General features: G+C 44.4%; 1 protein-coding gene across 7 annotated transcripts in view; it reads left to right on the forward strand.

Moving 5' to 3' along the window:
• GATAD2A (GATA zinc finger domain containing 2A) overlaps positions 1-24,862 on the forward strand; it is a 110,405-nt gene that overhangs the window by 38,591 nt on the left and 46,952 nt on the right. For 5 of the 7 annotated variants that reach the window (XM_041761800.1, XM_041761802.1, XM_041761795.1 and 2 more), the window contains exon 2: positions 2,628-2,715. The gene's annotated coding sequence lies outside the window, so the exon portion shown is untranslated. Of the gene's footprint in view, positions 1-212; positions 233-2,627; positions 2,716-14,135; positions 14,154-24,862 lie in introns of those variants that run through there. The other 2 variants (XM_041761797.1, XM_041761799.1) reach the window with 2 other exon arrangements.

The following is a 24,862-nucleotide window of genomic DNA, read 5'->3' on the forward strand; positions in this document are numbered from 1 at the left end:
TGGGTATATTCTGTTCATCCATCTCTTGACTGACAGTCTTTGTCACACTGTCCTGAGAGAGGCAGAGGGAGAGGAGCATCTAAAGCAGTCTCTAAGCCCGTTGCAGAGCCCAATGTGGTGGGGCTTGATCTCACAACCCTGAGATCGTGATCCAAGACCTGAGCCAAAATCAAGAGTCGGATGCTTAACTGACTGAACCACCCAGGTTCCTGTTGGTTACTGTAGTTTTATGGTAAGTCTTGAAATCAGATAGAGTAAGTCCTCCAAATTTGTTCCTCTTTTTCAAATGTTCTTATTATTCTAGGTCCTTAGCATCTCCATGTAAATTCAGATTGTTGGGCAGCCCCGGTGGCTCAGCGGTAGCGCTGCCTTCTGCCCAGGGTGTGATCCTGGAGACCCGGGATCGAGTCCCACGTCACGCTCCCTGCATGGAGCCTGCTTCTCCTGCCTGTTTCTCTCTCTCTCTCTCTAATAAATAAAAAATCTTAAAAAAAATTTTTTTTTAAATAGAATCAGATTGTTTTTTCTACAAAAAAAAAAAAAAAACCAAAAACATACTGGGAATTTTTTTATTGGGACTGTATTCAATCTGGATCAATTTGGGGGTGTATTGACACCTATGGACAAGACATCTCTCCATTCAGGTTTTCCTTCATTTCTCTCAGTGATGTCTTATTGTAGTTGCATTTTTATAGGCCTTGAACATCTTTTAAAAAATTAAACATATCCTGGGGTGCCTGGGTGGCTCAGTTGGTTAAGTGTCCAACTCTTGATTTTGGCTCAGGTCATGATCTTAGGATCCTGGGATGGAGCCCCACTTTGGGTCTGCATTAAGTTGGGAGTCTGCCCAAGGGTTCTCTCCTCTCCCTCTGCCCTTTCCTCTGTGTGTGCCCTATTTATTCCAAAATAAATAAGGGTACATTTCTTTTAAGGTTTTATTTCTTTACTCATGAGAGACACAAACAGAGAGAGAGAGAGAGAGAGAGAGAGAGGCAGAGACACAGGCAGAGGGAGAAGCAGGCTCCATACAGGGAGCCTGATGTGGGACTCAATCCCTGTCTCCAGGATCACGCTCTGGACTGATGGTGGTGCCAAACTGCTGAGCCACCCTAAATTTTGGTTTCTTTAAAAATTTAAGTATTTCATATTTATGCTATTTTAAATGGATTTTTAAAAATCTCTGTGGAAATATTGCTGACTTGTATTGACCCTATTCCTGAAGATTCAGGATAGGTGTTCCCTCTTTGTGGCAGAGTGAGGCCATGGCTCAGGAGATCTGAAAGAACTAGGATTAACAATGTCCACTGTTTTTTGTTGTTGTTGTTGTTCTGAATGGGGCCAAGAAACAGCAACAGGAAGTACCCCCCTCCCCAGGAACTAGCCCAGGTGGTGGCTGCAGCTAGTGCTGGGCCTCACGGAGGAGGATGCCATGTGCTCCTTGGTGCCCAAAGGTCTTTCATAGAGTTCACTGATGCTTGCTTATTTTGCAAGTTCTCCTGTGGAAGTGTTTCTCACTATCCATGAACTGTGAATTGCTGTGAACCCAGTTTAAAAATAAAGGTTTCATATCAGAGCCAAGCTCCTGGTAGTCATGTGGGCGCAAAGAATGACAACTGAGGTGATACAGTATTCTGCAAGCTACAACTGACAGCACTGCCCTGGGATTTGGCTGGTTCTCTAGGTTTAGCCTCTGTGGGTGGAGCCCTGCATGTCTGATGTCACAAAGGAGGGGGAAGTCCTGGGGCCACGTTGTCTCTATGACCTTGAGAGAGTTCTGAACATTCTTGATCCTTAATTTTCCTGTCTGTAAAACAGGCAGCTCGCTCTTTCTCACTGGGCAGTTTTATAATCCCTGTGAAAATCAGCATAAAACTTTGAGTTGCCCTTTGGAGGTAAAGTCTGCCAGGTTGCAGGCACACTGTACCTTCATCTTTTTGAAGGCAAACCCTACACTGCCTGGAATGGTGGGTGGTTTGGACCAGGGAGCAAAGAGGTCATGTCTGTAGAGGGAGACCTGGGTGATTCGGGGCAAATTCCTGAATATTAGACAAATCGGTTCCTTTATGTGTAAAATGGAAATGATTGCATAACCCTAAGATTGTCTTGGGGATTCAAAGAGATAGGGCGTTTTAGCATGGTAACTGGAACTCACTACTGAGTACCTATTAAATTCTAGATATTACTATTTCTTTTTTTTTTTTTTTTAGATATTACTATTTCTGCTGTTATTACTGTTGTAACCAAAACATTTATTTTTATTTTTATTTTTATTTTTATTTTTATTTTTATTTTTATTTTTATTTGTAACCAAAACATTGAACCATTTTCTGTGTATTCAGTATATTGGCATGTGGCTGTTTATTACCACCTCTTATCTCTGTCCATATTGCTGTAGTCAGTTTTTTGGGTACTAGTGTTTATTGGTTAGTACTATATCAGGTCATAGGTCAGAGAGTGATAGAAATTTATTTCCTCAGCCTGCCCCCCTGTGGAAGGTAGCAGAGGCAGAGCTGTGGTTGAAATATAAAATTTTGCTATGTAATTACAGGGGTGGGAGACACTGAAAATTGTCCATATATTTCAGAAACTTGCCTTGGAAACTCAGTAATTCTTTTTCTGTCCTTCAGGTTGGTCAGCACGTTGACACAAGTTGCCTTTGACGTAGCTGCCGCCATGGCCAGCTGGTAGGACCAGCCACCCATACACAGAAGCCATGTGAGTGTTTGGGATCCGCTATCTGTGGAAGGAAGACTCTTAACTTGCCCAGCAAGCCTCATTCAGCTCCATGGACATTTGAAACTAAGCACTGTGGGGATCCCTGGGTGGCTCTAACGGTTTGGCACCTGCCTTCGGCCCAGGGCATGATCCTGGAGTCCCACATCCCCACATCAGGCTCTCTGCATGGTGCCTGCTTCTCCCTCTGCCTGTGTCTCTTTCTCTCTGTCTCTCTGTGTCTCTCATGAATAAATAAAATGAAATCTTGAAAGAAAAGAAAGAAAGAAAAAGAAAGAAAGGAAAGAAAGGAAAGAAAGGAAAGAAAGAAAGAAAGAAAAGAAAGAAACTAAGCACTGCTTCAGATGCTTATAGCCACCTCCTAGAGGAAATGGAGGGAGGCAAGTCCCTCTAGGACTGTGTACTGGGCTGTCACCATGGGATCACCCAGGCCCTGCCTGTTGCTTCCAGGGAGGCCATTTGCTCTCCCTTTGTGTCTCAGGGTTCACTTGAAAAGCCCAGGCCTGAATGGAATAAACCTTCCTGGGAGTATCAGGAGTAGAGGATAATCCTGGTCAGGTGGCCTTTGCCCTCAGGCCATTTTTGTGATTTCCCAACAGTGACCAAAATGATAGAATTTTTCCCTGACCACTGTCAGTGGCACAGGCCCCTGCACTGGTGCTTGGAACTGCTCACCCCTACTTAAGCACGCCTGTGAAGAAACTGAGCTGGTCTCACCCCCTCCTTAGGGCTCTCAAGTTGACTCTCAAGGGCTGTCAGAACCCAGCAGGACAGATCTTGACACCTGGGTGGGATTGTTGTCTGGCCAGTCACATTTTGGCCCAGGACTGTCTATCTGGAGAATAATGTAGAACTGAGAGTTAGAACCTAGAAGGCAGCTTGGAGACCTCCTCTGTTGGTCAGCTGCTTCCTCTTATAGGCCAGCCAGCTGGTGACTTGCTGAGGAGAGTGTACGCCCCTATAACAGCGCCAAAGCTGCATAGGGTGAGAACCAGTCACACCTGGATTCACCTGCCCTTTTTTTTTTTTTAGGATTTTATTTATTTATTCATGAGAAACACAGAGAGGAGAGAGAGAGAAGAAGCAGAGGGAGAAGCAGGCTCCTTGCAAGGACGTGGGACTCGATCCTGAGTCTCCAGGATCACACCCTGGGCTGAAGGCAGCACTAAACCGCTGAGCCACCCAGGCTGCCCGATTCACCTGCTTCTTGGCGAGAGTTGGGATTGGTTTATGGCTCTTATTTACATATAGCAAAAAAACAAAACAAAAACCAAAACCCATGAACATGGTCAAGTATCCTGGTAGTGGGAAAATATTTCCAGAATGCTTTCCCAGTGCTTTAAAAAATTTTTTTAAACACTCAAGATATAATTTGTTTACCATACTGTTCACACATTTATAGTATATAATTTAGTGATTTTGTTTTTTTGTATATATAAAAGTTGTGCAACCATCACCTCTATCTAGTTCCAGAACACTTACACCACAAAAAGAAACTCCATCCTCATTAGCTGTCACTCCTTATCCTCCCTCTCCCTCTAATCTGCTTTGTGTCTCTATGCATTTGCCTGTTCTGAACATTTCCTATCAACCGAGTCACACGATATATAACCTTGTGTGTCTGGCTTCTCTCGTTGTAGTTTTTGAGGTTCGTCCACGTTGTAGCATGATTCATTGCTTCATGCTCTTTTATGGCTGAGTAGTAATTCCGTTACATGGAAGGACCACTTATTCATCTGGGATAAATTTGGGCTGTTTCTACTTTTTGGCAATTGTGAATAGTGCTGTTATAAACATTTGTGTATACAATTTGTGTGGATGTTTTTGATTCCTTTGAGTATATACCTAGGAGTGGAATTGCTGGGTCATATGGTAACGGTTAAACTTTTTGAGGACCTGACAGACTGTTGTCATGACACCTGCACCATTCTATATTCCCCAGCACTGCCTGAGGCTCCCAGGGTTTTCTGGAGACAGAAGTGACCTAAAATCTGTGCTGGTTTTTTAGAGCTAGTTGAGGATGATCAGTGTTGATGATACTTGTTACCTGGTTCTGGTGGCTTGTTACCTGGTGCTGGTGGCATAGTGGGACATCCCAGAGTGGGCCTGGCACTTGGGTATTGACAGGCTACCTTTAGACATTAGTGTTTAAAAATCAAAGAACTTGGGGATCCCTGGGTGGCTCAGCGGTTTAGTGCCTGCCTTTGGCCCAGGGCACGATCCTGGAGTCCTGGGATCGAGTCCCTCGTTGGGCTCCCTGCGTGGAGCCTGCTTCTCCCTCCTCCTGTGTCTCTGCCTCTCTCTCTTTCTCTCTCTCTCTCTATCATAAATAAATAAATCTTTAAAAAAAAAATCAAAGAACTTTACATCTGAAAAAGGTCTCACTTGAAGGCCAGCCCACTGGAGTTAGTGATTGCCCTTGTCCTATAGCTCAGGTCATTTTCTGAAGGCAGTGGGCTGGCTTAGGGTTCTCTGAGGTCCTAGGGTAGGTACTCCTGCCTCTTTCTGGTCCTTGGTTAACTCAGAAGTAGTAAGTACTTAATGAATGAATGAATGAATGAATGGAAAAAAAGGAAAGAAAGAGAAAGAAAAAGAAAGAAAAGAAAGAAATGAAAAGAAAGAAAAGAAAAGAAAAGGAAAGAAAGAAAGAAATCTGCTTCCCATAGCATTAGAAGCAGTTGGTTTGGGAATTTAAACTCCTGGAAGTCATCCTAGGTATTCTTTCTGGCCCTGCCTCTCCCCATCCAGTGCATGGAGACGCTTGATGGGAAAGGGACAGTCTATGAACAGTTATGGCATGTGATGGCTAATGTCAGACAGGCAAAAACACTCTTGAATAATTATTTCTTAAGATTTATAAATATGTCAGCTTATACTTTTTAAAAGATTTTAAAATTTTTTTTTTTTAATTTTTTTTTTTATTTATTTATGATAGTCACAGAGAGAGAGAGAGAGAGAGGCAGAGACATAGGCAGAGGGAGAAGCAGGCTCCATGCACCGGGAGCCCGACGTGGGATTCGATCCCGGGTCTCCAGGATCGCGCCCTGGGCCAAAGGCAGGCGCCAAACCGCTGCGCCACCCAGGGATCCCAGATTTTTAAATTTTTAAAATCGTTTTATCTTCTTTTATCTTTTTTATCTTTTTAAAGATTTTATTTATTCATGAGAGACACAGAGAGAGAGAGGCGGAGATACAGGCAGAGGGAGAAGCAGGCTCCCACAGGGAGCCCGACATGGGACTCGATCCTGGGAATCCAGCATCGCGCCCTGAGCCCAAGGCAGGCGCTAAACCACTGAGCCACCCAGGGATTCCCCCAGCTTATATTTTTTGTTGTGGGATATAAGTCACCTCGGCAAATTGATTGATTTTGGGTTTTCTCTGGTTAATACCACCTCACACCCACTTTTCAGTTAAATCATGGCTTGTGATCAGCTAGGGTCTCCCCATTCCTGCCACTCAGGACTCAGTAGGCACAGATGAGGAGGAGGGCAGGCTCCCAGGGAGCCCTGAGGTATACACACAGCCCCCACACAATGCCCCACCTTGTACGCAGTTGCATGTGTGCACGCCTTGGGTCAGACTGCCTGCTTAGGCTAATGGATTTGGATGTAGCATCCACCCTTCAAGTTTTGCTTGTCAGGAGCTCTGTTTGTTGAGCACACTGCTCATGTACTGAATGACTAGCCTTATGTTGGGTGTTAAGGATTAAAAATGAGTATGGCTTATAGAAAAACAGTTCACAAAGACCATGAATGCAGATAGCCGTAACCAAGCTATGGAAGATGCTCATGTCTTTCTGATATTAAGAATAATGTTCTTTAGAGCTTCCTCAAGACAACATTTCTGACCTTTTTCCCCGAGGTGAATACCAATCTGTTGGTGGAAATCAGGCACTGCCATATGTTGCTTTTTTAGAGGTTCACAACTCCTCAGGTTTGCTAACCCTTTGCTCTAGAAATTCCAGTTCTAGAAATGTATCACAAAGATACAGTGTCAAAATTAAGAATTGTGACAAGGATGTTCATTACAACATTCTGAAGTAGCAAAACTGGAAATGACTTAGATGTTTGTCAGTTGGGGTTGGAGACAATGGGGGTGGATCCCCTGGTGGGGTGGCATCAAGCCCCTGAAGGAAGGAAGGAGGATGTCCTTGTGTCATGGTGACAGGATTTCTAGGGTGAAGTAAGTAGAGAAAACAAGGTGGAGGATGAAGAGATGTATGTAGCACATTTACCTATCCAAGAGAAGGTGGGGGGCTATGGATGTATGTGTGTGTGTGTTTGCTTATATTTTATTTTTAAATATGGGAAATCTAAACCATAAATGAACATAGTCATTTCTGGGAGGAGGGCTGAGAGGGGACAAGGTTACCAGAAGATGTCTCTGGCTTTCTTTTCTATGTAGTACCAGATGGGTGTTTTACATAATTATAAACAAAAGTATGGCGCATGTTATGAGGAGGGGAAGAGAAGCAGCCCCTAAAAAGCAAAAGGAAATTAATATGAATCTAGGTGTATGTCAGTTGTGACTTAAATTGGTGACTTGACCTCTGAGAGAGGATTTCCTTTGCTAGACTTTTTTTTTTTTTTTTTAAGATTTTATTTATTTATTCATGATGGCTATAGATAGAGACAGAGGCAGAGGGAGAAGCAGGCTCCCTGCCAGGAGCCTAATGCGGGACTCGATCCCAGGACTCCAGGATCACGCCCCGGGCCAAAGGCAGGTGCTGAACCGCTGAGCCACCCAGGGATCTCCCTAGACTTTTTAAACATTGTAGTTAGACTATAAGCGTTTTAGTGTGATATGCCATAAGGGTAAAAGCTTCTTTTAAAAAATCATTAACTATTTTAGGAATTCTTTTTGGTTTTAGGTTAATAATACCAATAGTCTTAGTGTTATATACAGTAGTGCCCCCTTCCCTACAAGGATATTTTCCAGGACCATCCTTGATGGGATGCTTGAAAATGCAGAGAGTGTCAAACCCTGTATATACTATAAATTTTCCTATACATATATACTTATGATAAAATTTAATATATAAGTTAGGGACAGTAAGAAATTGACAACAATAACTAATAATAGAACTATTATGGGTATACTGAAATAAAAGTTGTGGAATGTGGTGTCTCTCTCTCAAAATATCTTAGTACTGTACTCACCCTTCTTGGGATGATGTGAGATGATAAAATGCCTATGTGAGAGGGGATGAAGTGAGGTGAATGATGTAGACATTGTGACATAGCATTAAGCTACTATTGACTTCTAATGGTACGCCAGAGGATCATCCACTCCTGGACCGTGATTGGTCGCAGGTAACTGAAATGGTGGATAAGTGGGGACAACTGTATTATAGGAGAAAACAAGTAACTATTGTCTATAAGAACCAGAATTTTCAGTACCAAAGAAAAATACAAGTATAAAATCAAAGCACTTAAGTTAAAATGTTTTAATTCTGAATTTACATTGGAAATATCCTGATTGTATAAGACTACCAAGGATGGGACAGGTGTCCCATAAGAATGGATTACTGAGTTGGAGCATCAGATGTGTTAATAAAATAAATCCACAGGTTTATTTATGTTGGTGCTCACAGGAGAGGAAGAAACTCACTGGTCCCCTTTGGAAGGTGCTAGGGAACCAGTTTATTTCAGAAACTAATAGAGGGAGAGAAATTAGCATTTATCCTTTCTCTTTTCTATGGACTGAATTCTTGAGGAACAAAATAGTGGGTGAGAACAAGTTCCCCTCACAGGTCAGTGCTGCTCTACAGAACTTCCTAGAACTCTCTGTACCCTCACTGTCCATTGTGGCACCTGGAATAGTTCAAAGAAGTCAAATTTTCATTTTAATTTTAGCCTATTTAAATAGCCACATGTGACTAGTGGATAGTGCAACTATTAACACATTCTGGCTAATTGAAATGATGGGATTGGGAATTCCTGGGTGGCTCAGCGGTCTAGTGCCTGACTTTGGCCCAGGGCGTGATCCTGGAGTCCCAGGATCAAGTCCCACATCAGGCTCCCTGCATATGCAGCCTGCTTCTCCTTCGGCCTGTGTCTCTGCCTCTGTGTGTGTGTGTCTCATGAATAAATAAATAAAATCTTTAAAAAGATGGGATTATAAGCTTATAAATTTTCAGACACCTGGGCTTCCTGGGTGGCTTAGTGGTTGAGCATCTCTCTTTCGCTCAGGTGGTGATCCCTGGGTCCTGGGACCAAGTCCCACATTAGGTTCCCTGTGGGGAGCCTGCTTCTCTCTCTGCCTATATCACTGCCTCTCTCTGTCTCTCATGAATAAATAAATCTTAAAAAAAAAAGAAAAGAAGTTTTCAGACACATCCTCAGTGGCTGCCTGTTCCCAGGAAGGGTGTGTGTGCTTTAGGAATGATGTGTGCTTGGTTGGGCCTCAAAATCTAGTTGATAGTAAATTATGGGCATGTTGCATTATACCACAGGGATGCCATCAGCAAATCCGACGGTGGGAAACAGGATAAATAAATGTATGGTTGAAAGGAAAGGTTGGTGGGTACCTATAGATTTCAACTGAGCATGACTGATGGAGATTGAGAAATGCTTTTTGTTAAATTATTGGAAGTTAGCTCATGAGATTGTTACTTGTTCGTGCTGTAGAGATAAATACTGACCAGGTCGTTCATAAAATGAATGCTGTGTAGAAATTGCTTCACATGAGGTTATAGAGTGTGGGGAAGGCTAAGTGTGGAAGACCTAGAGCCTGGATAGTGCATGCGCACTATGAGTCACGCTCTTGCTACTTCTGTGGGTATGTTTGCAGTTTTCCATGATGAAAAATTTGAAAAATGGGCTTAACCTAGGCATTCACTCAGGGAGCTTTGTGGCATATGTCACCAAAGAGAAAGAGCAGTTTATAAAAGTGAGGGTGGTGGCCTCTTTTGGTTAAATTCAAACAGAAAACCTTCAGCAGCGATGCTGGAATTGTTGTGAGGGTCTGTGGCTGGAGGCCTGTCAGGTGGAATAACCTGATTATAACCTTTCTGTAATAATACAGCTACCTTTCATGGAGCCTTCAGAGAGCATTAGTGATAGCCTGGGTGCTATTCCCATTTCACAGGTAAGGAAACTGAGGCGAATCAGGCATTCTGGTTTCTACCTGATGCACTGTAATGCTGATGGTGCACTTTCCTTTCCCTGAACCTCTGGCTTCCCTTCCCAGTACTTGGAGCTCTCATTTTATCACTACATGTGCTTCTTTACCTCAATACTTTGACTATGATATCCTATACTTTGTTTTGTGACATGATATATTTTTGATTAGAAACCAATCTCCCCTCATCTGTCCAAAGCAGCCATAGGCAATCAGGAGCGGATAAAGTAGATGATTTGATCCTGGGATCACTGCAACTCTCAGAGTGGAAGGGACCTCACTCTGTGTCCACTGTCCACCCACCCTCCTCCTTGTGTATCTTCCCAGGGTTTCCTGGAAGGAGGCCCGTCATTGGAACCCCCCGGGAGTGTCCATGTTGGACCAGTCAGCCCCTGGTTCCTGGTAGAAACCAGGCAGTTAATTTGGATGAATAAATGAGTAAAACACCTGTAAGACTGAGGCAGGTGGCACATTCCTGGGAGTGTGTTAATCTAAAACCATAGTGTGTGGTGTTTTGGTTTTAGGCAGTGTGAAGCCTGTAATGAACTTGACTTAAATCATGTTCTGCTGGTGTTAGTTTGTGTAACCCCAATTGTCTGAGGCCTTGCTCTCTTTGCCTTGACTCCCCATTGCTAAATTGATCTTTGCCCACATGGCCTTGCTTCCAGGCATTAGCTCTTTTGCTTGGAGGCAGTTTAGTTCCCACCTGTGTGGTGGGTTTGTTGTGACTTAAGACACTGAGAACTGTATGGTTGATTTACAGAACCTAAAATTCACTAGTTTAACCATTTCAAAGTGTACAGTTGCAGTGGCATTTAATACACTCACAATATTGTATGATAACCATTTCTGTCAAATTCTGGAATGCTTTTATCCTCAAAAGAATCTGTACCCATTAGCGGTCACTCCCCACTCTACCTCTGTGCCCTTCAGGGCCCTGGCAACCACTCATCTACTTTATGTCTCCATGGACTTGCCTGTTCTGGGCATTTCATATAAATGGGATCTTTTTTTATTCTATGTGGCCTTTTTATCTGGCTGCTCTCATTCAACACAGTATTTTCACTTTTCATCCACATTGTGACATGAATCAGAACTTCATTTCTTTTTATGAGCGAATAATATTTCATTGTATGGAATGTATCACAGCCCATGGATGTTGATGGGCATTTGGGTTGATTCTATTTGTTAACTATTGTGAATAGTGCTGCTTTTAACATTTGTATGTAAGTTTTTGTGTGAATATGTTTTCACATCTCTTATATACCTAGCAGTAGAATTGCTAGGTCATATGGTAATGCAGTATTTAACTTTTAAGAGACTGTCAAGACTGTTACCCACATCACTGCAACATTTTATGTTCCTGTCAACAATGTATGAAACTTCTAGTTTCTCCACATCCTTGACAACACTTTTCTTTTTCTGTTTTTTATTATAACCATCCTAGTGGGTATGGGATAGTATCTAATTGTGGTTTTGATTTGCATTTATCTGATGACAAATGTTGAACATCTTTTCATATGTCTATTGCCCTTTTTTTTTTTTTTAAGACTTTATTTATTCATGAGAGACACAGAGAGGGGCAGAGACACAGGCAGAGGGAGAAGCAGGCTCCACGCAGGGAGCCTGGCATGGGACTCGATCCTGGGTCTCCGGAATCACACCCTGGTCTGAAGGCAGTGCTAAACCGCTGAGCCACCCGGGCTGCCCTGGCCATTTGTATATCTTCTTTGGAGAAATGTCTATTTGAATCCTTAGCCTGTTTTTGAATTGGATTTCTTTTTTAATTATAAGAGTTCTTTATATATTCTATACATTAGACTTTTATCAGATATATGATTTGCTTATATTTTCTCCCATTTTGTGGGTTGTTTCCTTCCCCATCCCACCCCCTTCAAGATTTTAAGTAATCTCTTTTTTTTTTTTTTTTTTTTAAATTTTTTTTTATTATTATTTATTTATGATAGTCGCAGAGAGAGAGAGAGAGAGGCAGAGACACAGGCAGAGGGAGAAGCAGGCTCCTTCCCCATCCCACCCCCTTCAAGATTTTAAGTAATCTCTATACCAAATGTGGGGCTCAAAGTTACAGTCCTGAGATTGAGATTCCACACTCCTGACTGAGCCAGCGAGACCCTGCCCCCCACATTCCTATGCACATTAGATTTTAATTTTGATGAAGTCCAGTTGGTCTTTTTTTTTTTCTTCTGTTGATATTGTACTTTTTTTTTTTTTTAATTTTTATTTATTTATGATAGTCACAGAGAGAGAGAGAGAGGCAGAGACACAGGCGGAGGAAGAAGCAGGCTCCATGCACCGGGAGCCCGACGTGGGACTCGATCCCGGGTCTCCAGGATCGCGCCCTGGGCCAAAGGCAGGCGCCAAACCACTGCGCCACCCAGGGATCCCGTACTTTTGATTTCACATTTAAGAATCTGTTGCCAAACCCAAGGTCATGATTTACCCTTCCGTTTTTTCCTGAGTTTTATAGGTTTAGCTTTTAATAGTTAGGTCTTTGACCTATTTTGAGTTAATTTTTGTTAAAAGGTAAAAGTTTTGTTTTTGATCTTTATCCTTTTTATTGGCATGAAGACATTTTGGTTTATTTAACTAGGCAGTGGGAGTGATAGCTGGGAATTCTGAAAATATTTTTTTCTTGTATGTTTAACAGATTTATATTGAGCATTTATTCTGTCCTGGGCTCTAGGATGGTAGCACTGAACAAAGAGGTGTTCCCTGTCTTATGGGAGATGGGGTTAGGAGGATACACAGAGAGACACTTAAATAGAATATTAAGTGGTGATGAACTGGGAAAGAGGTTAGAAGTCCACAGAGGGAGATAGATATCATTTTTGTGTCTCAGCTGAGAGCTAAAAAAGAGGGTAGTTCCCAGAGGGGGGGCGGAGGGTGGGGGAAGAGCCTTGTAGGCAGAGAGAGCAAGAAGTGCAAAGGCCCTGGGGTGGGAGTGAGGTTGACTGTCAGAGGAAAGCCAGAATGTCAGTATGGCATAATAGTATGGGGTCAGGGTGGGGTGGTACAGAATAGCAGGAGACAAGTTCAGAGAGGCTGACCTGACCTCAAGGCTGTGGTGAGGGCCTTGCTTTTACTTTGAATAGTATCTTTTAAAAAAAAAATTTTTTTTTTATTATTCATTTATTTATGAGAGGCAGAGACACAGGCAGAGGGAGAAGGAAGCTCCATGCAGGGAGCCCGATGTGGGACACGATCCCGGGACACTGGGATCACGCCTTGGGCCGAAGGCAGGAGCTAAAGCACTGAGCCACCCAGGGATCCCCTTAAATAGTATCTTTTACAAAAGGACCACTTAATGGGATATCCTCAAACCCAACTCTGCTGTTCCCAGAGATTGTTGTAGGTATCTGAACAACTCCCTACCCAAGGGAGTACATTTCCACTCACAGGGTAGAGGCTCCACAAGTGGGATTTGTTGCCTCTCTTACAGCTGTTTAGAAAGTGCTGAGAGAACTTTTCGTTGATAGGAATTATTTCTTAGTCCCATGGGCTTTATTGAGACCAGAAACTTAGTTGGTCCTAAAAGTAGTAGTTAGTTGGTCCTTACATTTAGGACCAACTAAATTTCTCTGCTGGCTCTGATCCTCCTGGGGCATTTGCCACGGTGCTGTGATACCACGGAGTATGTACAGGGAGGAGCTTAACAAGCGAAGCCCAGGAAAGGCCTCCAGGTGTTACCATATTGCTGGGCACCCTGATGAAAATGACATAAGAGGCACGCTTGGTTCCCCCACTGTTTACTCCTTTCTCCTCCTAGGAACAGAGGTGACTCTTTTGGTCCTTCCTACAATTGTCTGTGCCAAAACCTCCCTGCCATTGCCAGCCACGGCCTCAATGGAGCTAGTGGTTAGAGCTGTATCTTGGCCCTGAGGGAGTTGGCACTGAAAGGGTTAAGGCATCCCATTTTGTGATGTGACACCCCATGGGCACATTGCAGATGGCATGAAATGGCAGGTGTAACCCTTTGTAGGCCATGAAGGCACATGGCCCAGGAGGCAGCTGGGAAGGAACAGAGGGCTGTTCCTTTCCCATGGGATGCAAATGTAGCCAACTAGCCCTCAGAGTGACATCCCCACCAGGGGGACTCCTCGTTACTGTTTCCCTGTAGACATTTAATATTGCTCAGATTGCCCTTCATAGGCAGTACCTTTGTTTCTGTGTTGTGTGTTTCTCTAACAGCATCTATTTCTCTCTGACTGCAGAGTTGGGCTTTGGCCCAATGGCCCTGGCTGCTGGCCGTTCAGACGCCCTTGTGGGGCCACATCCAGGTGGGTGGTGTTGGGTGTTCACTGGGTACTTTGAGAACAAACACAAAAGCCAAGTCTTATCTCCAGTATGAGCCTGGACAAGCTACTGTAGTTTTTTTTTTTTTTTTTTTAATTTTATTTATTTATGATAGTCACAGAGAGAGAGAGAGAGAGAGAGAGAGAGGTAGAGACACAGACAGAGGAGAAGCAGGCTCCATGCACCGGGAGCCCGACGTGGGATTCGATCCCGGGTCTCCAGGATCGCGCCCTGGGCCAAAGGCAGGCGCTAAACCGCTGCGCCACCCAGGGATCCCGCTACTGTAGTTTTAAAGACACTTGCTACCAGTTCTCCCCCTCTTAACATGTGATCAGTGTTTAAGTGTACTTTTCTTCTGTGTGCTATGGCAAGAGATAAAGATGGGCTTTCTTCTGGGAAAGGGTGCTCAGAAGCCAAAGCATGGGGCTTGGGTACAGATCTGTATAATCCACATTATTCCATTTTCAGAAGTTTGCAGGAGATTGGCTGTGTCTGAGGGAAGATAAAAATATATTCCCTATACTGTCTTCCTAGGATAGGACCTGTGCTTTTTCAGTACCTGAGCCGCCACCTCCCCTGTTCTCCCATGACTCCAGGGAAGGAGGTTGGAGTCTGGGGACCCGACATCCCAGACTTGGCCCTGTACATCCCTGGGGCAAGTTTGAGCAGCCTGGTGAACTGTCAGCACCCTTGTGACCATCTTTTTTCTGGAGGTTTTGTCCCAAAGCCTGCTTTGTTCCCACACGCTCTGCTGGAGTGAGCTACTACCAGTGCTGTGTTCTTTACTGTGCTGTCTGTATGGGATTTGTGTTTAGGAATCTGAAGACCATTAAGGTTTTGTCTGTATATTGTTGATGGTCACCACTTAAGTGTGTTAAAGTTTCTGCTGTCCGGATTAACTTTGTTAAATATATTCCCAAACATTAATTCAGAGACATCATTTACAAATTTTCCACCTAAAAAAATCAGATTATAAATGTGTGTTTATTTGTAAATGTGAAAACCAGAGGTGCCAATTCTTTTTAAACTTTTCAGTCTTAAAAACTTGTTTCTCTGGATGGTTCTTGAACCAAGGACTGAAGGTGACTAGATAGATAGAAGCATTTGTTGTGGCCTCTCTCGGATGACCCCCACCCTCTTGGTGGTAATGGGCTTATATTTGATGGATCATTAGCATTTCAGAGGGAGCACATTGTGTGGGCACACCTGGGATGTTTTAAGTGTCTTGTTAGGAGGAGACTGAGATGCTCCTGAACTTTAACCTTCCCTTTTCACTCTTGGTCCAAGCTGAGCACTGCATTTATAAATGATGTCTTTTCCCAAAAAGGTTAGATAGAGAGCACTTGTAGGGACTAGGGGCAGAGTGGTTCCCTGAAGAGTGCTCAGTTCTTGGTGCTCAGATTGACTTGTTTGATGGAATGACTGGAGGCACTTTATGTTGTGTGTATGTGTCTTTGGAACATACTCTGCCGTTTCACAGCTCTTAGGGCTTCCTTCCACCCTGTCCTTCAGGACCCAGTTACAGGTTCCAGCCCGTACAGTTCCTCACTCTCATAGGCTGATGGCTGGTCCTGACCTCCACCCCAGCCCCAGCCCCTGGATTCTTAAAGGGTACCTGGTGCCCAGGGAAGTCCAGGGGAGGCCCTGTCGTCACTGAGAGCCTCTCATACTGAATAGAAGCGGTCTCTGTAACAGGATTCCTTCTACACAATTTCATCCCATTTAAAAAACAATTGTTGAAAGTTTTGATCTTCTTTTATTTGCTTTTGTTTACTTTCCTTTGGAGATGGGTTTTCACGCACCTGTTTATTTCTGCCACTCTGTCTTTTCTAGTATTTTTTCCCTTCCTCCTCTATCTTTACAAGTCCAGATTTTGCCTTGGAAGCCTAGCTCTAATGAAGCATTTGTAGATTCTTCCCTTCCACCAGCATGGTGAACTCTTTTCTGGTGTTGACTTTTAGTAAAAAGGAGATTAGTACATAGATTTCACAGCCTTTGCAAGGTCTGTGCTCCCATGAAGGTAGGGACCCTGAGCTATTCTTCCTATCCTCCACAGAGCAGGCACCACTGGGTCACTGATCCCTTGAAGAGGTCACTGTCTGGTGCTGTATCTGTATTTTTTTTTTTTTTAAGATTTTACTTATTTATTTATGAGAGAGGAGAGAGAGAGACATAGACATATGCATAGGCAGAGGGAGAAGCAGGCTCCATGCTGAGAGCCTGATGGGGGACTTGATCCCAGGACTTCAGGATCATGCCCTGGAGCTGAAGGCACATACTCAACTGCTGAACCACCCAGGTGTCCCTAGTAACCGTATTTGTTAGGAGCCTATTAGCATCCACATCCTACTGGGCCACACAGGCTATAAACTAGGATATGAGATGTCCTAGGTGGTTAGTAACTGACCAGGCTCTTTATCGTGTAGAAGTTCCCTTTTGGGTTCAGGCATTACTCCTATAAACAGCAGTAAAGAGTGTTTAGTTCTCTGCCTTCTCTGGAAGCTTAACTTACTGTATGCACAAAGTAGAAATGAACATGGTTGCAGTGCTGGTGATTTGAATATGTTCTGCTACTCCAACCAAGTGTGAAATCATTTGTCTTGGACAGGGCTTGGGGATATGTGAGCTAAAGTGGCTGAGGTGTATGGGGGGATCCATGTGAGGCGCTGTAGGGCTCTGGGTTTCTTCATGTGCTTTAGAAGTTGGAGATTTTGGTCCCTGTGTCTAATCTCATTTTCATACTTCAAGGTTTTACTTTTTGAGACAGGTGGATCAGGAATTAAATGGACACTGATCACCCACAAGAACTGATGTTTTGTTCAGAATTGAACAAAGAAAGACGTTTTCTGAGATAATTGGGCAAGATTTGGAATGGGAGGAGGGAATAAAAACTGCACATGTGTGAGTGCATGTATGTGTGGGTGCATGTGTCCATGAGTATGCATGAGTGTGGGTGCACATATATGTATGTTTGTAGTGCAAAGTTGCTTGGTGTGGTGCAACTTTGGGGAGTGGGGAGATAATCTTTCAGTGCCCCAGTTTCCCATGTCCTCCTACCAATAGGATGTCTATTTTTTTTTTAAGGTTTTATTTATTTATGCATGAGAGACACACAGAGAGAGAGACAGACAGACAGGCAGAGGGAGAAGCAGGCTCCCTGAAGGGAGCCCGATGCGGGACTCGATCCCGAGACTGCAGGATCACACCCTGGGCCGAAGGCAGTCGCTAAACCGCTGAGCCACCCAGGCATCCCCCAGTAGGATGTCTATTGAGTGAGGTCAAATGATCCCAAGTCTGGGGCTTCATCTGTTCTTGTCCCCTTTCCTCACTTCTCACTACCTTCAGCCTCCCCAGAATCCAAAGGCCAGGCACCGTGGCCATTGGAGGTTGCAGTGTCCACCTGTGAGAAGCCTTTGAAAGAGTGACTAAGCCCTTTCAACAGGACAGAAGAATATGTTGGTCATGTGTCTCATTTTTATTTAGGGGTTGTCCACCTGGTGAGCTGTGTTGGCTGCTCTTTTTTTTTTAATTCATGAGAGACGGACGGGCAGAGACACAGGCAGAGGGAGAAGCAGGCTCCATGCAGGGAGCCCGACGTGGGACTCAATCCCAGGTCTCCAGGATCAGGCCCTGGACTGAAGGCGGCTCTAAACTGCTGAGCCACCCGGGATGCCCAGTGTTGGCTTCTTTTAACACAAAGCAGAAGGCTCAGAAAACTAGCATTGAGCCCCAGGTCCAGGCAGGCCCAGTGTTCAGATAAATGTCAGCAGAAATGAAGGACCAAGGTAGTGACTGGGTGGAGTCTGAGTCCCTGACAGGTTGCCAGAAAGATCCCTGGGGTTCTATTGCTGTCCCCAGGCTGGGGTAGGCTATGGAGCTGCAGCTGCAGGCAGAATGTACCAGGTGAAGATCATGATTGCTCAATGATCTCTATCCATTCTGTGGGACAGGACACAGGTTGTAAGGCTGTCTTAGTGCTGCCTGTCTGCCCAGGACCTGCCCTAGAGTGAGACAGTTGGGGACACTGGTATGGACCTGCATCCTCCTGGTCCCCAGAAGGGATGCTCCCCACCTCCCTTCTCGAAGTTTCCCTGGCACAGATGACCCTTTTTTCCCTAGCCCTCAAGGGGTGAAGGTGAGTCCTGGTTACATGGAGAAGTCAGGACCTATAGCTCCCTTCCTACCTCAGGGACCCCCGGTCTCCAGCATATCAGCCCTAGTGTGCTCACGTCACTTTGTGTGTCAATGCAAACATCCCTATTTCGAGAGGGCTCATCCCACCCCCTCCCAGCCCTGGGCCCCTTAAGGTCTTTTACATCCCCTTATGCTTTTCCTTAGAGCTTTGGTCTGATCCTCAGGCATGAGTGCTGAGGAACCGCTTGCTTTTATAACTGGGTTCAAGTTTTAGCCACTGCAGTAATTGAGTTTATAGCACACAATTTCCTTATACGATGGACCTATTTATTTTGAGAGTGTGTAGGGCTTTTAGGATGGTATAAAATTGACCCGTATAGTAAGATAGGCTGACCCTTTGGTGAGCTCTCTGCCCTCAGCACTTTTTGAAACTAAATTTCTTTTGGCTTGTCAAAAGAGTGAACCTTGAGTCGTGGGCTCAGATTAAATTTACATGTTCAAGTCCTTTTTTTGAAACCTACTGTCCTCTGTAGTGAATTCTCTGATAATGCTTGTTTTGGATAAGCAGATTTATTCAACATCATTGATATATTAAGGCACAGTTGGAGCATGACACACACATTGTATGTAGTTATGTACAATTTTGTCCGGGAGTAATGCCATGTTCAGGTTAGGGGTTGGGAAACTATGATCCACAGGCTGGTGGTCTGTTTTGGTAAATAAAGTTTGGTTGGGACACAGCTATGCCCGTTTGAGGATGTACCATTACAGCTGCGGAGCTGAGTAATCAGGACAGAGACAGAATGACCTAGAGAGCTGAAAATATTTACTGTATTCCTTTAAGAAAAAGTTTGCCAACTCCTGCAATAGGTGAATCCAGAAAATTGCTCCCAGCTAAAAGAGCACCTGATACTACACAAAATGGAAATGAACACATCTCAGATATGCACCAGGCCCCCTCGAGGCCATACCATTTTTCTCTGGGGTCAGACACCGTCATTCCAGCATGTCACAGTAAGAAAATAGCCACAGCAAATGCCAGATCTTCCTTCAGGTTGAAGGGTCAGGCTTCAGGTAGCATTTGTGTATTTCTTGGTTGTTTAACATGCTACCATTTAAAAATCAGGCTCCTGTCTTTTTTTTTTATGTCATGATGAAGTTTTGGGGTGTTGCGTATCTAACCCTGTTGCTCCCATAGCCCTTTGTTTTTATTGCACAATTTGCAATATGCTCTGGTTTTTAAAAAATGCATATATGTTGTGCTCCAGCAGAATTCACTGTATTTTGAAGGCAAACAGCAAAAGGTGTGATCTCACTCAACAACATAAAGTTGTAATCATTTAATATTTCATTTGGACCCTGTGAGTGAGAGGTCAAGACCAATTTCTTACTTGTGAGGAGCTCCCAGTATTCTTTGGAAAGCTCATATGTGACTCTGGGTTGTTTTTTTTGTTTTGTTTTGTTTTTTTTTTAATTTTCTTTTTTATTATTATTATTTTTTAATTTAATTTTATTTATTTATGATAGGCACACAGTGAGAGAGAGAGAGGCAGAGACACAGGCAGAGGGAGAAGCAGGCTCCATGCACCGGGAGCCCGATGTGGGATTCGATCCCGGGTCTCCAGGATCGCGCCCTGGGCCAAAGGCAGGCGCTAAACCGCTGCGCCACCCAAGGATCCCTGACTCTGGGTTGTTAATGAGGTTTTTCAACTGGGACTATCTGGAGGATGGGCTTCAGTTCCCAGCATGTCTCACCCATTGGCTGTGTGACTACCACCTGCTTCAGTTTCCCCACCTGTACAATGGGGGCAGATGATGTCACTTACCTCACAGGTGGTTATGAGGATCATCTGAGGTGATCCATGTGGGGTAAATGCTCAGTGATAGGTGTTTTGCTCTTAAAAGAAGACCCCATGTTTCTGTTAACAGGGGAGTGATAAACTTGGGTCACAATCTAAGTAAGGATCATGTTGAAACAGCTTGAGGTGTCTGGACCAGCCTCCTTTCCCCTATTGGGAGCTCCTCTTCGTAAAACCTGTATTTATTCATCATGTTTGTCATCTACCTGCTGTGTATTGGACACTCTTCTCTTCCAGGGTTAGGGACATATAAGAACTTTGACACTGAGGCCCAAACAGTCCTATGGGACAGGTACCTATAGCCTGTTACCTGGTAGGTGGTGGTGATGTCTGACTATGGGGTTCCATAGCTTCTAGCTTCAGAGTCCTCCCTGGCCTGACCCTGGGCAGGGCAAATCTTAATTCTCTAGGCACGGTTCCCTGTCATTTGAGGATGAGAGGGGAGGATGGCTGTTTTATCTTTCTACTCACTAGCTCATGCATCATGTTAGCCCCACCATGTGCTGTTCACTCCAGATGAAAACAAACCATTTAAACATGATTAACAAAAGGCCTTTTGACCATATAGTGGAATGTTCACAGTGGGCAGCTTGTGAGAGTGCCAGGTGGAAAGAGGAGTGAGTGGTGGACCTGGGTTTCAGGCCCAGACTCTTTGCCTGCTTAGACTTGGATTTCCCCACCTTAGATGACCTGCTCCTCTTCAACAAGCGCAGGCTCTTAGTGAGTGGTAGCTATCACCTCCAGCATGTGTGGGTATACCCTCGCCCTGGTCACAGGACTGCTGCAGAGAGGTCTCCCTAGTATCCTCTTAGCCTAGATCTTTGAAGACCCAGGCATCTGGACCTAGTGCCTTCTTGATGATGTTTAAGAGAGAAAACACCTGTATTTTTGGCATATCTTAGGTTTTCAGATCACTAAAGGTTAGGAACCCAGCTTCGGTGAGTAGTAAGACTTAATTCTCCTTCTGAGCAAACCTATAGCACAGGACTCACTGTTATCTCCCTTCCTCTGCCTGAGAGCCTCCTGCTCAGTGGCTTGGCCCTTTCTGTTCTGCTTAGACCATCTCCCCAGATTCCTGTTCCTCTCTCAGCCTCAGTCTATGAGACTCTGTCTCTTTACATTCAGCCTACAGAAAGTCTGAACACGAGTTTTTTTTTTTTTTTTTTTTTTTTAAGATTTTATTTATTTGGGACGCCTGGATTGCTCAGTGGTTGAGCCTCTGCCTTTGGCTCAGGCCATGATCCCGGGTTTCTGGGATCGAGTCCCACATTAGGCTCTATGTCTGCCTCTGTGTGTGTCTCTCATGAACAAATAAAATCTTTAAGAAAAAAAAAATTTTTTTTTTTTTTTTTTTAGGAACTTATATCAAAGCCCTGTGTGCTTGTGGTCTCACACTTGTTTGTTTGTTTATTTTTAAGATTTTATTTATTTATTCATGAGAGACCAAGAAAGAGAGAGGCAGAGACACACACAGGCAGAGGGGAAGCAGGCATCATGCAGGGAGCCCAACGCTGGACTCCAGGATCAGGCCCTGGGCAGAAGGCAGGTGCTAAACCGCTGAGCCACCCGGGCTGCCTGAAAAAAAAAAAATTATTAGGAGAAAGAACGAGCAGTGAGGGGGGTGGGGGGGAGAAGCAAATTCCCTGCTGTGACCAGGAAGCCCAATATGGGGCTCAATCCCAGGACCCTTATTATCATTTTTAATATTTTATTTATTCATGAGATACACAGAGAGGCAGAGACACACAGGCAGAGGGAGAAGCAGGCCATTCAGGGAGCCCGACATGAGACTCGATCCTGGGTCTCCAGGATCAGGCCCTGGGCTGAAGGCGGCGCTAAACCGCTGAGCCACCCGGGCTGCCCAATCCCAGGACCCTTAGATCATGACCTGAGCCAAAGGCAGATGCTTAACTGACTGAACAGCACAGGTGCCCCTAACGCACAGTTTTTAGTGAAAGTACTTGTATGCTTCATTTTGACCTATAGGGCAAACCCGAGGAATTGTACATTTCATGAGGCTAATTTACAGAAATGTAGGTTTAACTCCGTACCATGTACTGAACCCGTATTATTTTGCTTCACACTGAATATGAAGGTGAATGGGAACAAGAAGTTTCTGCTGTGGAAGAGTTTAGCGACAAGCTGGGAAAAGAGATGAAGCTGCAGAGTAGTATAGGGATTGTTGCTCTGGGCATGAGGATGAGGAACTGTGTGAAACATGAGGTCCCTTAAAGTGAGCCCACACCCCTTGCTGTTGCCTGGTGGACATTCAGCACACGTGGTAACCCAGATGTAGAAGGTGGGCTGTGAGGATAAGATGAGGGTTTGGGGTTTACTGCTTAGAACTTGAGAGTCTCTTTAGTGGCGCAGAGGGTGTACTCTTAAGCTACATAGGCTCTTGCTAATATGGATAGGAAAGTCAGTGGCAGCAACCCTTCTCAGTCCACTGAAGGTTGCATTAAGTTGTCTTAAGTTCTTGGTTCTGCCTGTTGGAGGAGCCAGCCTTATGATATCCCTATATTACAGAACACCCTCCAGCCTGGGAGCACTTCCTCCAAAGGGCGGTCTTCCTTTGTCTCACTCCCACTACATTTGTCCTTTCAGTTTTCAGCGTTTGCATGTGGAAATGTTATTTTATGTAGCTCTCCTTTTTATCTTTGTGTTCTTTGAATATAAGACTGATATGAAATCATCATTTCATACAGAAATGTTGAATACAGAAAGTGAAAGTTTCTTAACAATTTATTCTTCAGAAATGAGTGCTGTGGCATTTAGCCCAATTTCTTTCACTTTTGATTTTCATAAGCTTTTTCAATATTTTTTTTCTGAAGATAAAAGCTTTTTTAAGCCATGTGAATGGTATTACACTATCCTGCAATTCGATTTTCTCATTCAGGTTATTCTAACATCATGTATCTCTTCACATAGTATGTAGTATGTCTATGAGGTATGCTTAGGTAAACTGAGGCTCAAAGTAACAAGGTCCCTTAGTCAGTTGTTCCCTGAGACCTGGCTTCTGTTCTTTGTTGTGTTTGGTAGTAGAGGCTAGCTGTTGAAATCATCCTGTATCCCAAGTTAAATTACATCCCTTGTACTCGGCCTTACCAGGGTTGGATGTTTAAAACTTGAGAACTGGTGTCCTTAGTGTGAGTTGCTTCCAGAACACAGCCACTGCATTCCTGTTACTATCACTCAGATGCATCAGGAAGTGGCTCAGGACTCGAACAGAGTGAGGTCTCATTTTGGAAGGGAAGACATGTGCGTGTCAGCCAGAGGCTGCTGACACCAAAGTAGAGCTTGGCTGTTCTCTTCCCTGGCCCCTCCTCAGGTGCCTGAGTTTAACTCTCAAGAATGGGGGACGGGGGGAGCCTCCAAAGGGTGGGTAGAGGGTGTACAGGTCCTGGGCTCATCTTCCCAGAGCTTCCTCAGATGTTGTCTTGAGGAAGGAGGATGGATAGGATTCTTGGGTTCAGGCAGGAGACAAGGGGGAGGTCCTGCAGGGGGGCAACACAGCCCCAGCCTCAGGACCACCAGGGCACAAACATCCACCTGCATTGTACATTGCTTGGGGGCACTCTAGTGATGGGTGCCTAGCTGAGGCCTGATGGAACTACCCACCCAGCAGAGCCTATGTGTTGAGTATGGAGTGAGGCCAGTGTCTGGATCTCATTGTTGCCCAGCGTGGCATCTGATGCTTCACAGGCCCTTCTTCCTTCCTGACAGGAAAGGGTGCCCTGTGCTGCCAAGGACAGTGGCTGCCCCATGTGTAGGCCTCCACCTGTCAGCAGATCCTCAGCCTCTCTGTGTGGGTCTGGTAGACTCATGCTCAGCATGTCCAAACTACCTTGCTCCCAGCCTTTTCCCAGATCTGCTCTTTCCCCATCTCAGAAAATCGATTCCATCTTTCCAGTTGCTCAGGCAAAAACAAAACAAAGCAATTCTTTCTCACCTCTCATCCAGCTGTTGGCATGTTGTGTTGTCTGTATCCTCTAAAGTACCCTCAATATTTGGTCATGTCTTCTCACTGCTCAGTCTCTTTCCCATCCTGAGCCACAATATACAAAAGCCTCCCAAAACTGCTCCCCACAAAACCCCCTTCTCTAGTCTATCCGCAGATCAGCCAGATGATCCTTTAGAACAAATTGGATCTCCCCAAATCCCTCCATGTTCCTGCTGAGGCAGTCCACACTTAGTACCCTCTTTCCTCCACCTTCTCATGCTCACTCTTCTCTGAGCTCTGGAAAGAGCACCCTAGGTCCACTATTCTGATCATCGGCTCAGTCACTTCTCCCAAGCGCATTTCGCTAAGTATTTTTCTTGTGCTTGAAACAGGAGTGTTACTGGTATGTTAGTAACAGTAGTATAAGATTTCCTAGTATGGATAGTACTAATGAGCTCCATGACTTGTGTTTCTTGACCTTTTTTTTTTTTTTAATTGTCAAGAGACATTTACTGGTGTTGTGTGCTCAACTTGTGTACTTTTTGTTGGTCTCCTGAATCTTGTCTAAAAATTCTGTTCCTACATCATTTACCTCTTTGGAGTGGTTTTAGAACAGATATTCCACCTGAGGTTCTCAGATTAGTAAGTGTGGCATTTTACTAAAATAAAGTAGGGGCACCTGGATGGCTTAGTTGGTTAGGAAGTCGACTCTTGGCTTTTGGCTTCAGTCACGATCTAGGGGTTGTGATCTTGAACACAT

The sequence above is a fragment of the Vulpes lagopus genome, chromosome 7, assembly GCF_018345385.1.
Source record: "Vulpes lagopus strain Blue_001 chromosome 7, ASM1834538v1, whole genome shotgun sequence".
Classification (NCBI taxonomy): Eukaryota; Metazoa; Chordata; class Mammalia; order Carnivora; family Canidae; genus Vulpes; species Vulpes lagopus.